Source organism: Diabrotica virgifera, chromosome 1, assembly GCF_917563875.1.
Source record: "Diabrotica virgifera virgifera chromosome 1, PGI_DIABVI_V3a".
In the NCBI taxonomy this organism is placed as follows: Eukaryota; Metazoa; Arthropoda; class Insecta; order Coleoptera; family Chrysomelidae; genus Diabrotica; species Diabrotica virgifera.
Window position 1 is genome coordinate 168992489 of NC_065443.1, and position 15149 is coordinate 169007637.

Sequence of the window (15149 nt, forward strand, 5' to 3'; positions counted from 1 at the left end):
CGAAATCTTTAAGCGCCCGTTTCTCAGGATTTTACTTTTGTGGATTAAACCCATTGACCTCCACGGCGACGATATGAATGATTTTGAATATTTATAAACTATAATAGACAAAAAATGCAAAAAAAAATGAACAACAGAATTGCTAAAACATCACGATTATATCACTCCCTCACTACAGGTTTCATTAGCAAAAGAGAAATTAGTGAGAAGACAAAAGGGACAGTATATTATATACCTCCCTTCTCTGCTTCATGGAAGTGAAACATGGCTGGCTTTCCTAATAATTAAGCTTGAATTATCACATCTTGATTATTATTGTAGACATTTAAAATCCTTATTAATTGAATTACATTAAACTTACCACTTATAAAATGTTTACTTTTCACATTTTAATTTTAGTTCCGTTATATCTGTTCTTCTTGTGGCTTTTATCCATTGTCCCCGGCTTTGTTTGGATACTTCATTTAAATGTATTGCATGGGGAGCCTTGGGAACAGTATAAAATAAGACTTTTCCCTGTCTGCCCTACTCCCACAATTTACAACAATACAAGTTACATGTATAAGCTTCCCAAGAAAGAAAAACTGATAACTGCTATGGACTAATTCAGTTCTGTAGGCGATAAACTACTTTATATTTGATTTGCTATCACAATTTCGCTGCACAATCGACAATAAAAACAAACAGGATATTCTTTACAAATGTAAATATTAGGATTAGGTTATGTTATGTGCCGTGCCCCCAGTTAGGCCATATTCGGAAGTTCCTTGTCCCTTTGCTTGATTGGCACACCGATAATTTTCGTTTAATACTGTCCGCTGTCATGAGCCGCTGTCATTTTACACTCAAATGTCCATAGAATTTCGTACACTTACACTCAAAAGTGTAACACTAAAAAACAAAGGAACAGACCTAATGAAACAAGAAAGTGTAACACTTTTACACTTTTCTTACACTTTTCAAGAACTAGTGTTACACTTAAAACAAAGGAACAGACCTATTATAATTGGGTCACCGGAAAGCCAAAAAGGTAACGCACAACTTGGAAGACCCAATAGTTTTCTAACTTCGCTCCTGGTGAAGCAACGGAGTTGGAACAAGCAGATATATTATAATTGGGTCACCGGAAAGCCAAAAAGGTAACGCACAACTTGGAAGACCCAATAGTTTTCTAACTTCGCTTCTGGTGAAGCAACGTAGTTGGAACAAGTATATATATTATAATTGGGTCACCGGAAAACGAAAAAGGTAACGCACAACTTGGAAGAGCCTATAGTTTCCTAACTTCGCTTCTGGTGAAGCAACGGAGTTGGAACAAGTAGATATGTTATAATTGTGTCGTCGGAAAGCGAAAAAGGTAACGCACATCTTGGAAGAGCCTATAGTTTCCTAACTTCGCTTCTGATGAAGCAAATGAGTTGGAACAAGCAGATATATTATAATTGGGTCACCGGAAAGCGAACAAGTTAACACAGGGCTTGGAAGAACCTATAGTTCTCTAATTTCGTTTCTAGTGAAGCTACGCAGTTGAAACAAGCAGATACATTACAATTGTGTCACCGGAAAACGAAAAAGGTATCGCATGACTTGGAAGTACCTATAGTTCTCTAATTTTATTTCTGGTTGTAGGAACAAGCAGATATATTATGGTAGGGGAGCAAAGTATGCTAAATGTGCAGTCACTCGAGCGCTTTGGGGACCTATTGGGTTGTGATTATTAGGTCCTAAAACCAAAAAAGTTAAGTAAAATTTTCCATTTTAGTGGGACTTCCCATTTTTTAATTTAATTTTCCATTTCCAACAATCTTTTTTCCGATTATAGCGCCATCTATCCATAATTCAAAAAATGTTTCGAATAAAAGTTGTTTATTTTTATACAAACAATCCAAATCTGCAATAAGAAACGGGGTCTACCATTTAAGATTTTAAAGTAACCCCCCACCTCACCTCCGTGGGGGGTCGTGTTTGGAACCATTCGATAGATTTTTCAAAAACATTGAGAAAATGTATTTTGCAGTTTTTCGATATGGTGTTTATTTTGCGAAAGATCGCGGGATTTGTATTTAAAATTTTGACCCCCCACCCCTCTCCGTGGGGGGGGTCAAGTTTGGTATTTTTCGATAAATTTTTGAAAAATATTGAACACGTAGTTTTTAGTTTTTCAATCTGACGTTCATTTCGCGAAATATTCGCTTTTTTTTTGTGAAACTTTTTGACTCACCCATATCCGTCAAATCGTCATATTTTTGAAATATAGACTCTTTTGCATGTACTTAACTTACCTTACCTTAATCTGACAATTTCGAATATTTTAAGGATAGATTTTTTTTCGGGCCCCCCTGAACGAACTCCCTTGTGTTAAGAGCCAATATATGGTGGAGGTACATCTGCAGGGTACCACGTTTCTCCCCATATGATAATCTGACGCGCTCGAGTAACTACAAAAATCCCCGCTTGGGCTCCCCTACCATTATATTTGTGTTGCCAGGAAGCGAAAAAGGTAGTTCCCGAAATGTTCCCCAACTGTGGCTTATTCCACATAAAATAGTAAATTGCATAAGATGACACAAGAAAATAGTTTCAGAACAATACCAAAATAAGATGTAGTAGAAGTACAGGACAGAGACATGATTATCTACAATTACTAAACGTTCGTAAGTTTCCTCTGGATCGTCAAAATGAAAAATTTTAACGAACAATAACCGCGCCACTAACGCGCGGCGCACACACGGCGCGGAGTTCGCGGCGCGGATATGTATTTCCGCCTTTAGACTATATACCACGGTTCTTAGACTATACTACGGTAGCCTAAATCGACTAACCAATGAACATTAAGGGCGCGATTACGTCACGAGAGTTTAGTAATTTGAATCATAATATGATTAATCGGTATTTTTTGTATGGAAAATAGTAAAGATAGTTATGAAATAAAGATATTTAGTGGATTATAATACCTAATTATGAAAAACTTTTGATTTTTGTGTGGTCTGGTACCCCTACCACAGTGGGATAGAAATCTTGAGCTTCCCTGGCCCCTTTCGCTTGGAGGTGCTGTGCTAGGTGCTAGCTAGTCTAGGGGCCGGTTGTTCGAACGCTAATCAACAATGATCATTATCAAATATTTAATTACTGCCACCAAAACTGTCAATGTCAACTTTGTTTGGGTTGCTGAAAACATAATTAATTACAATTATGAGATTTATTATTAATTATGTTAATAATTATTGTTATATTAATTGATTATAGACTCCACAGACTTTTTAACAACCCAAAAAAAGTTGACATTGACAGTAATTAATTATTTGATAATGATCATTGTTGATTAGCGTTCGAACAACCGGCCCTTTTATAGTCACAAACACGAAACACATCAACAAGTCACGTTCGTAAGAGTTCGTTGCGCATGATTCATTTTCCGTCATTTTGTTTATGATTTTGTCCTGTTTTGTTTTTTTTTAAATTGAGGTAATTTTATGACCAGTGATATGGCTAAGACAGATAGACTATTATTGAAATGGAACAACATACAATAATATGTAGAACATGTTGTGTTGGTGGTTGTACCTTCTCCACATCGATTACGTTTTCCAGAGATGAAATGGACATGTTCTTGGAAGGGTTGAAACTTATTCAAAGTAATAAATTAAGTAAGTATACACCACTTTATCTTTACAACAGTTTTCGTGTTTGTTCTAGGCATTTTAAAGAAGATTTTAGGATACATGAGAGTTCGAACAAGAGGAATTACCAAAGCTCATTTTTACCACCACTAGGTAAGAACCACATAGGACAAATAATTAAATTTTGATAGAGCTAAAAGTTAGCCAACGCCTATCGAGTAAAGTACATATCCAACAATTAAAATACTTTGGATCAATCAAATTACAGGAATATGCAAAAGACCTATGCATGAGTTAAAAGAAATGACCAGAGACAGAGATCTTTTTAGACAGACAATATATGATATCACGTCGACCACTACATTCCCCCCCGGGGGTCAGGATTGAAGAGAGAGGTAAGAACTGTACCTCTTAGCAAATATTTTCTGAGACTCAACTGTCTACACTACAATCACAATAAAGATACACTAGAAATAAACAAGCACGAGGAGCACTCCCAAATTATGATTTGGGAGTGCTCCTTGAACATTCAACGTGTCTTGTTTTGTTTATTTTTATACAGTAGAACCCCGATTATCCAGGTGCGGAATATCCGTGCTGCAGATATCCATGCTATGATTTTCTATTACTCAAATTGCATTTTTGAGGTTTTATCAAAATATCTTCATCGTAAATTACTCAACGGAAACTCTATATGCCGAAAGAGAGACTCATAATGATTTATTTTACCTGTTATATTTTTATGATTGGTACATATGCATGTGTATACATACATATCTGTATGTCGGAGGTAAAGGGCACTATGTCCATTTTTGTCAATATTGGGATTATACTGCAGTTATAATGAACTTTTAATTCTCCACACAGAGGTACTTTATAAAATAACAAAGGTAAGCACTTTATAAAAGGTATCATGTCACATTTTATTTAGAGGCAGAGGGCACCATGTGGACATGTAAGCTTATACCTTTGTGCATGATACTATGCCTTTGTGTACATTGCTTTACAAATCCAGTATTAAACAAGCAGGGTAATGTTACACTTTACCCTGTAATGTTTGTCATGAAGGAGAAACAAATTAAAGTTCATTGTATAATGCATTTTTAGTAAACATCTAGTACCATGACCCAATAGATCTTGAAGAGGTAAATAGCACTATGTCCACTATATTGTGTTTCAATTTTTTTTATTAAAAATAAATCAAGTTTAGTATCACAATATGTGTTTTAAATAATACAATTTTGAAAGATAATAATCTTAAAAATAAATTAGACAAGGGGTTGTGACATAATGTGTATTAGCATAAGTACATCCTGTAAAATTACGCTTCTCCTGTAAAATTACAAATTTGTGACATAATGCCCTTTACCTCTGGCATACAGATATGTATTATACATAGGAAATACATGTTTGGATTATCCGTGCCACCTCTGGCCTGAGGAGCACGGATAATTGGGGTTCTACTGTATAGTACATTTTTATTGTAATTGTAATGTAGATAGTTGTGTCTCAGATTAGCGAATCGACGTTTTAAAATCATCAAATCTCTTACTTGACTTTTAGTAATTGTGTTCCTAAAATCTGCCTTAGTAATTATATTCCTAAAATCTGTCTTATTTTTAATACAACTATTTTGAAGATATATATACACCGTTCTTACCGTATATACACCGTTCTTAGGCGTCAACGCCCTTCGGTAGGGATCTATGGAGGAGTATCACCAAGCCGCAAGCCCTTATCCCTTGCCGTACCGCTTCTCCATAGGCCGATCAGATGCCAGTTTATTCCAGACAAGGCCGTAGACTCTATCGAGTTTTATACTACGGCATCGGCCTTTTAATAATTTCTTGACCTGGCTGAGGCTTGAACCATCGATCGCAAACCACTATACTTGTCAATCGACTGCGCCTTTGCCAACTGAACCGTCTAGACTGACATTTTGAAGATAATTATTGTAATACTACTATTCCATTATTAGAAATTTTGTTGGGATTTCTCCGCAATATATTACTTATTTGAGTTCATTTCTGATAATAATAAAGGTCCAGATATTTATGTTTTACTCAAATAGATTTATTTATTTGTCATGTTTTATAATTATTGTATTTAAATTTCAGATTATCAGGTTGAAAAGGCTACTGAAGAATCTCAATTTATTGACATGCATGGTAATATGTTATAAAGTACTTCCACTCTAACTTTTCCCATGCACGAAATTATTGACGAACTACTATTCATACAAGGTCTCTTTTTAACTCACAGACACTCTGAGAGTAGTACATATCAATGCCACACATCAATGTATGTTTCGCTTTATTTTTTGATATCAACGCATGTGAAAAGTCAGAGTGGAAGAACTATAAAAATATACCTTACCTACATTCTAAATTGTAATAATTTTGCTTTTCATTCACAGTCATTTATTTCGAGCTTCTGTCATATGTCCTATAATCCATGTATATTAATATTTTACACAGATTATACTAGTATTATATGAGATTCCTATGACGGAAGCTTAGTTTCGAGCATCCATCATAGGAATCTCATATAATATTAATATAATCTGTGTATAATATTAATATACATGAATTATAGGACATATGACAGAAGCTCGAAATAAATGACTGTGAATGAAAAGCCCTATTATTACAATTGAGAATGTAGGTGAGGTATATTTTTATAGTTCTTATAATATTATAATATGTATTATGCTCATATAATGATATTATCCACTGTACTGAAAGGTAAAAATTTTAACCCACAAATCAACTTTTTTCAGGAAGTAGAGAAAACGTTCCACTTAAGTAATTTGGTGAGGAATTAACCTCATCAAAAAAAACGTATATATCAATAATTGAACTATAAAGTAATGAAAACAATTATTAGGTTAATTCCTCACCAAATTACAAACGTCTTTTCTACTTCATGAAAAAAGTTGATTTGTGATAAATACAGTAAATCCTCTGTTAACTGAAACATTGCTTAACCGAAATGGGTCAATAGTTACAGTTTCAATAATTACGTCAATAAAAGGTAAATTTTTATATCAAAACAGAAATACAATGTTAATTTGTCAACATTGCTTTCATACAACTAAAATATGCAATTTATTTATTTATTTATACAGGGTGCCTGCTTAACTTGGAACCATATGGGAAACTTTTTTAATATCAATTTTACGAAAAAAAGTCATTCTTTATAAAGTGCTCTGCATAGTCTAAAACCTACGATGCAATCATCAGAAATCAAATTTTATCAATAATATACGAGGTATGTCAAAAAATATTAATATCGCTCAAGAGCAAACTACCTTTATATTTCAAAATATCAAAAAATTTTATTATGGAAAGTTATTTGTAATTAAAAACCATATTCAAATATGCAATAACAGCCTTCTACATGAAAAAAAAATTCTGAGATTTTCCTAAATTACTGATTCCAAACATCATTTTTATTTATTAGACCTGTAATAACTCTTTTATTAATAATTTTAGGAAAAAAAGTTATTCTCCATAAAAATCTGTGCATGGTCTAAACCTCAAGATGCAACCATCAGTTATCCAAGTTTGTTAATTTTATACGAGGTGTGTCAAATAATATGACTTTAGAAAGAATTCTTTCTATATTCTTTCTAAATTCATAGTATTTGACACACCTCGTATAAAACTAACAAACTTGGAAAACTGATGGTTTTATCTTGAGGTTTAGACCATGCAGAGATTTTTATGAAGAATAAGTTTTTTCCTAAAATTTTTAATAAAAGAGTTATTACATGTCTAATAAATAAAAATGATGTTCGGAATCGGTAATTTAAGAAAATCTCAGAATTTTTTTTTTCACGTAGAAGGCTGTTATTGCATATTTGAATATGGTTTTTAATTATAAATAACTTTTCATAATAAAATTTTTTGATATTTTGAAATATAAAGGTAGTTTGCTCTTGAGCGAAATTAATATTTTTTGACATACCTGATGATTGCATCTTAGGTTTTGCACTATGCAGAGCACTTTATAAAGAATGACTTTTTTCGTAAAATTGATATTAAAAAAGTTTCCCATATGGTTCCAAGTTACGCAGACACCCTGTATACGGGATTACCCCCATTACAAAACATACAGTATAAAATCAATATATGTAATATCTACTAAACTAGAGTAAAATAAATCTTAATTACACATTAAACAAAAACGAAATATTAATAGTTATCCATTACACATATTACATCTATTACACAAATCAGTCAAAATAAACAAAAAAGTACTATTCTGTAGTACTTAGTAAAGTATTATTCTGAATTTACATAGTAAAGAAAATATTACAAAATCACCTCATAGTATTTTTTAATGTCAACTGTGACCAAGAATACTATGTAATTTGATATAAGAAGAATACAAAAACACTTATTTTTAACCGAAATTCTTGTTATCTGAAACAGCCTCCCCCCAATTATTTCGGTTAACAGAGGTTTTACTCTATGCAAATGCATATCAAATGTATTTAAAAATAAAACAAAACATTAAATATAACATTTTTGTTTAATACATTTTTTCTTTACATAAAAACAAATGAAATGACACAAACACTTATAGATATTGTAATTAAGAATCTAAAACATTATAGTATGAATTTATATTAAATTCTTTCATTAAACATTAGGAGGTCCTAAAGAACAAAAGCGGGATTGTCCACAATTTGAAGATTTTTTGTACTTTTATGATTTTCTGTTTTTCTGTATACAGTGAGGACGTTTGAGTTGGAATAAATTAATTTTCTCGAGAATGGCTGACTATGGAGATAAATCCGGAAACCTTTTCGAATTATTTCGATGGCCGATTTTTATTTTTAAATTGTAATTTTTTATCATTTATCATAATCCCCGTGACGTCATCCGTCTGGGCGTGATGACGTAATTGACTATTTTTTTTAAATGAGAATAGGGGTCGTGTGATAGTTCATTCGAAAGGTTCTCCAATGCTCTATTCACTAATATAAACATTAATATAATTATTTATAATGTCAAACAAATTTTTTTTGAATTAAATTAATTGAGATAAAAAGAAGAATGTTTACAATTTATTTAATTCGAAATAGGTACATTTTACTATTTCCAAAAACAGGAAAAAATGTTTATTTGATAAATAAATATTGTTTATCGCTTAAATTAAATATTAAAGTGCCAACCACCTGCCTTTTGGTAGTTTGAACGTTTAATTTAAGCGAAAAACAATATTTATTTATCAAATAAACATATTTTCTCTGCTTTAGGGCAACAGTAAAATGTATTTTGAATTAAATAAATTGTAAACATTCTTCATTTTGTCTCAATTAATTTATGTAATTAAAAAAAATTTGGGCACACTGTATAAACAATTATGTTAATGTTTATATTAGTGAATATATAATTGATTAGCCTTTCGAATGAGTTATCACGCGACCCCTATTTCCATTTAAAAAATTCAATGATTACGTTATTATGCTCAGATGGATGGCGTTAGAAATTTCCCACCGAGAAAATTAATTTATTCCAACTCAAATGTCCTCACTGTATAAGTAAAATCGAATTTATAGCATAAAATTTTATGCTTATCATATTTTTTGCCTACATTTGTTACAAAAAGTGTGTCTGCATTTTTTAAATAATTTCAATTTACAGCTAATATTTTCATTTTGTTTTTAGCAAATAAAATTGTGTTTTTCATTTACTGGACTCGTATGAATCTCAATCATTATTTTTATTGTTTTACATATTTCCTTCTTTGCCAACCATTTTCCATCAACTCCCAAATTTAGGTCTCTCACAATTGCTTCATCCTTTTTTATCTTGCGCCATTCTGATCCACTGTTTGCCTGCCACTGTTCTTATGCCATCTACCCATCTCTTTTGAGTCTTCCCATGCTTATTTCGTCTTGCTTGGTCTCTATTCTACAATTCTCTCTATCCACCTGCTATCATTATAATTGACTGTGTGACCAGCCCAACATCATTTCATTTTTTAAATTTCTTCCATGATATCCCTGATACAGTCTCCAATTCGTATGTACAAACTGGTAGTATGCATGTGTTATACAGCTATGTTTATAGAAATGGGGGTGTTGTTTAAAATACATTCTAGTTCACCAAAAGCGGCCCATCCCAGTTGTGTTTTTCTAATTTCAGCATCTGGATTTGGTTTTCACAGTCTGATGACGTGACCTGTATATACATAGTGTTCAACATTCAGTTAGTTCTTGGACATGTTTCTAATAAAAATATGTTTTCAAATGGTTTAATTATGATCCGTTGATGTTTATGCACCTTTTCCATTTTAATTTCTTAAAAATATCTTCTAGTTGTAGAGTAAGGGGAATAGTTTGGGAGAAATGGTGCCTCCTTATCTCACTCTCTGTTGTAGATAGTTACATAGTTCACTTTTATTATGCATGCTTATATATTTTACTTTTCTCTTTATTATTTAAGTTGATGATTTTATACACATGATGACATTATAATATAGATGAAAAATAAAGCTCATAACATTCACCCTTTCAGTCACCATGTTCGTTTAAATGAACATCAACTTTTAAGCCCCAATACGATAGCTAATTCCCGTTTTTTACATTGAATCACCGTAATCGTCTCTGTACGTTGTACTAGGCTAGGCATAATAATGTTTATGGGTAAAATTTTTTGTTTATAAATCTTTAAAAACATCATATATTTCAACCTCAAAGTTTTAAATGTTTATCTTTGCAAACAAAAACTCATAACTGAAAGGGTTAAGGCGCGCGCGCGCACACCCCCCCCCCCCACACACACACACACACACACACACACACACACACACACACACACACACACACACACACACACACACACACACACACACACACACACACACACACACACACACACACACACACACACACACACACACACACACACACACACACACACACACACACACACACACACACACACACACACACACACACACACACACACACACACACACACACACACACACACACACACACACACACACACACACACACACACACACACACACACACACACACACACACACACACACACACACACACACACACACACACACACACACACACACACACACACACACACACACACACACACACACACACACACACACACACACACACACACACACACACACACACACACACACACACACACACACACACACACACACACACACACACACACACACACACACACACACACACACACACACACACACACACACACACACACACACACACACACACACACACACACACACACACACACACACACACACACACACACACACACACACACACACACACACACACACACACACACACACACACACACACACACACACACACACACACACACACACACACACACACACACACACACACACACACACACACACACACACACACACACACACACACACACACACACACACACACACACACACACACACACACACACACACACACACACACACACACACACACACACACACACACACACACACACACACACACACACACACACACACACACACACACACACACACACACACACACACACACACACACACACACACACACACACACACACACACACACACACACACACACACACACACACACACACACACACACACACACACACACACACACACACACACACACACACACACACACACACACACACACACACACACACACACACACACACACACACACACACACACACACACACACACACACACACACACACACACACACACACACACACACACACACACACACACACATTTGGGTAATTTGCGCCTAACAAATCGATGATACATCAGTTAAGTGGAGCTGGACTAAAGTGCCTCACACGGTTCAGCAATATTCGGTAAATATTTCATATGAGGGTTCTTTATCCCTGCACTCTCACATGGCAATCATTTTGACCAGCGGTTCTCAATCTTTTTGAGTCATGTACCAGCTAAAGTTTCTTTTATTATATTTCTATATTTTTAGATTGTATAAACAAGGCTTACTATGTCCCAGGCAACCAAATAACGTTTATAAAACGTTGAAAAAACGTCATAATTATCACCAAACGACGTCAGTTTATCACGTTTTTTCGACGTCGAAGATCACGTGAATATGTCCCACCATAAGTCACGTCATTTTTATCACGTTTTAAATACGTGATATGAAAAACGTAGTTTTTACGTCGATTTTGCGTCGTTTTTTAGATTTAATTTTTATTTTATGGTTTTAGAAATACACAATAATTGAATGGGTCCACCACATGGTTTGTTTTTGAGAAGTCAAAGAAAAAGTTTTATATTGTGATAATGGCGAGTTTATACATTTTAAAGGTGAGTAATACAGTTTGTATTTTGTATTTAAAAACTGTATTACTAACCCTTAAAATGTATAAACTCACCATCATCACAATATTAAAACTTTTTCTTTGACTTCTCAAAAACAAACCATGTGGCGTTTACAACGTTATTCGGCAGGCCCATTCAATTATTCGTATGGGCATTGTTAGTATTGCAATTTTTCCATTTAAGTAAAACCAAATGGAAGGCTTGTTAAAATGCATAGAATTACAATATCCTCAATGCAACATATATAACATACATAGAATTTTCACTTTTTATATTATAAATATTTACTGTGTCAAAAGTGAAACAACATATAAACTAATAAATCATTTATTAACAAATTAAACATTAAAGTCACAATGTAATAACAAACTTAAGTTTAAACCATTTAAGTTATATAATATATATAATTATTATAATTATACCACACATTTTAAAGGTACGATTCCGACAACGAGTGCAGATGGCAGTTACAGTTGTCACCATGACAGACGTCATTATTTTGCACTAATAATTTGCATAATTATTAGCAACTGACGTTCTGCCGGACAGCAGTTGCAGTCAGATGTCGGAATCAGTCTCATACAGATAAATAGTGCAAAGTAGTAGTGCAAACTGATGTTTGCAGTTGCTGTCTGCAGTCGTTATCGGAATCGTACCTTTAGTCAAATATGAATACATACAAATAAGACCCAATATATTGAATTTCAATGAAAACTATCTGCTTTATATTTATAAATTTTAAAGAAGACGATTGAATGATAAAAAATAGGACAAAACTATAATAGTCTGTGTTCTCACATACAGTCGGAAAAATGAAAGAATACCCATGAACGAACATATAAAACACGCTGTATTTTCCTGTCACCGTGTCACAAAGAAAATTGTCCAGTGCAAGTACATGTAACAATAATTATTACATGTACTTGCGTTGGCCAATTTTTTGTGTGACACGGTGACAGGAAAATACAGCGTGTTTTATATGTTCGTCCATGGGTATTCTTTCATTTTTCCTACTGTATATTTCCATACTCTTATAATCCTCAAAATGATTTCAAATAATTATTACAAATTTTTGCATAAAAAAAGATCCACAGACACCTGAAAAATATATTTTTTGATTAAGGGACTGTAATGACCAAATTAAAATGATAAAAACAATTTACATGTGATATCTGATAATACACACTTAAAAGACTAATAGGGCTTTTTATCCACTGTCATTTGTTTCGAGCATCTGTCATGTGTCACATAATATTAATATATCTACGCCATGTCTTTGGTGTGTATCATTGGTATATACCAATAACGTATGACGTAGATATAATATTAATATTATGTGACACATGACAGAAGCTCGAAACAAATGACTGTGAATGAAAAGCCCTATACATAAATACTCATGATGAAGAAGTACATTATAATTAAAATTGACTAACCATTTTCATATCGCTGCAACATGAAGCCAAAGCCGTCTTATATTTCAGTTCGTTTAGAGAGTGCAACAAGCACTCTGACCGAACAGCTTGAAAACTCGTTAGGTTTTCACCAGAGAATGTACATAGCTGTAACATCTGCACATGCATTGGGTTCTTCTTCTTCTGTCTTGCTGTGGGCATACTCAGCTGCAAATAAGATTGCTGCAATATGGCTGCAAACTTCACTATTACCGGCAATACACATACAATGTGCATTTGCTATGCCATTGGAACTGGCTATCACCCAAGCATCTAGTGGTTTAGCATTAGCTTTTTGGGAATTCTTCACCTAAAAAAATATTTTATCTTTGTGGGAATGCTTGAACTACAAAAATTTATTTTCATTAGAGTATTTGCGTTCTTTACAATGATTGAGAATATTTTAAAATCAGACAATAATATAATATAATTTTAGAACAAACAATCATGACTGTTTAGTATTCTCTTTTCTATCATAGCAATTACATGTCGTCGACCTAATCTGTAAACTGTGTAACTTCATTTATCCAAATTTTACAGAGGCACAAAAAATTATTTCTCTAAATATGACTAATGCGAATACTACGTATCTCCCATTTTAAAAGATAGAATGCTCAAATGGAATATTTTATAGATAGATACTAACATTTGTACCTATATTGTTTAATGAGTGTATTAATATTATTTACCACCAACTCTTTCTTGAAAATATCACTTTCTAAACAGTGAGGTCAATCATGTGGTATGACAAACTGGGGAGTTACATATTTTTGGTACTAACTTTGCTGCAAAGGGAGATCAGTGTATACGAAGATGACACTATTTACTCTTCTGGTAAAAATATGCATGTGCATCCTTTTTAAACGAGTACGAGATGAGACGACAATATGTCTGGTTTCATACAGATATATAAACGTAAATAAATCTAATATTTAAAACCCATTTATCCGAAAGACACTAATACTGTTATCTATATATTTTTGATGGTGAATAAATAAAATAAAGACTTACCTTTCCAACAATAATATAGAAGTCATATCAAAACATCAAATGTTTCAAAACAAATCCAGTTGTGAAGGCTTTTATGAGCCTGAAGGCTTTGTATGCTTTCATCTGCTGCTTAAAGTAGTAACTGTGAGACTCTACCAGTCTATCTATAATAGCATTGTCTATCTAACAGTAATTGATGGAATGCACTGTAAAATCCAATTCTGATGACTGAATTGTATATGGATCTAAATCTCCAATTATTTTCAGCTTCAATGAATATCTAAAACAATAAAAGAAATAATGTTATTGCTTGCAAAATTCATCATTTTGATACATATCAGGGAAAAATGAATAGTAAATAAAAATTGTTTCGCTTACCTTTCTAAAACATCTGCGTAGTTTCCAATAATAATTTCCTTAAATAATCACTTTGCATTGTGGTAAATTTATAAAATTTACAAATGACAAACAAAAGTTTTAAAAAACACACACAAAACAGCCAACAAAAATCCAAATGGGCAAAATACTAGGACAAACAAACGACAACGATACAAACATAACCTTAGTTTTGTAACTTTTAAGCTCCAAGCCATAGAGAAATAACAACAAGAGAGAAGTCAAAAGATAGGCAATAACTGGAACATACAAGAATCTACAGGTCGAGCAAGTCTCGTAAATT

The 15149-nt window shown here is 33.2% G+C and overlaps 2 long non-coding RNA genes across 3 annotated transcripts; one reads left to right on the forward strand and one right to left on the reverse strand.

The window, feature by feature from the left end:
* Window positions 1-3082: 3082 nt before the first annotated feature.
* On the forward strand, window positions 3083-6935 carry LOC126878835 (uncharacterized). Of its 2 annotated transcripts, none has more exons than XR_007695824.1 (3): window positions 3083-3635; window positions 3697-4015; window positions 5738-6935. It is a non-coding gene; the product is annotated as an uncharacterized LOC126878835 (long non-coding RNA). The 2 variants fall into 2 exon arrangements; XR_007695825.1 differs by lacking the exon at window positions 5738-6935 and adding an exon at window positions 5301-5731.
* A 5402-nt stretch (window positions 6936-12337) lies between these two features.
* On the reverse strand, window positions 12338-15113 carry LOC126878837 (uncharacterized). The gene is made up of 3 exons (XR_007695827.1): window positions 14849-15113; window positions 14492-14750; window positions 12338-13790 (listed from the first exon to the last, which is right to left on the reverse strand). It is a non-coding gene; the product is annotated as an uncharacterized LOC126878837 (long non-coding RNA).
* Window positions 15114-15149: the final 36 nt, after the last annotated feature.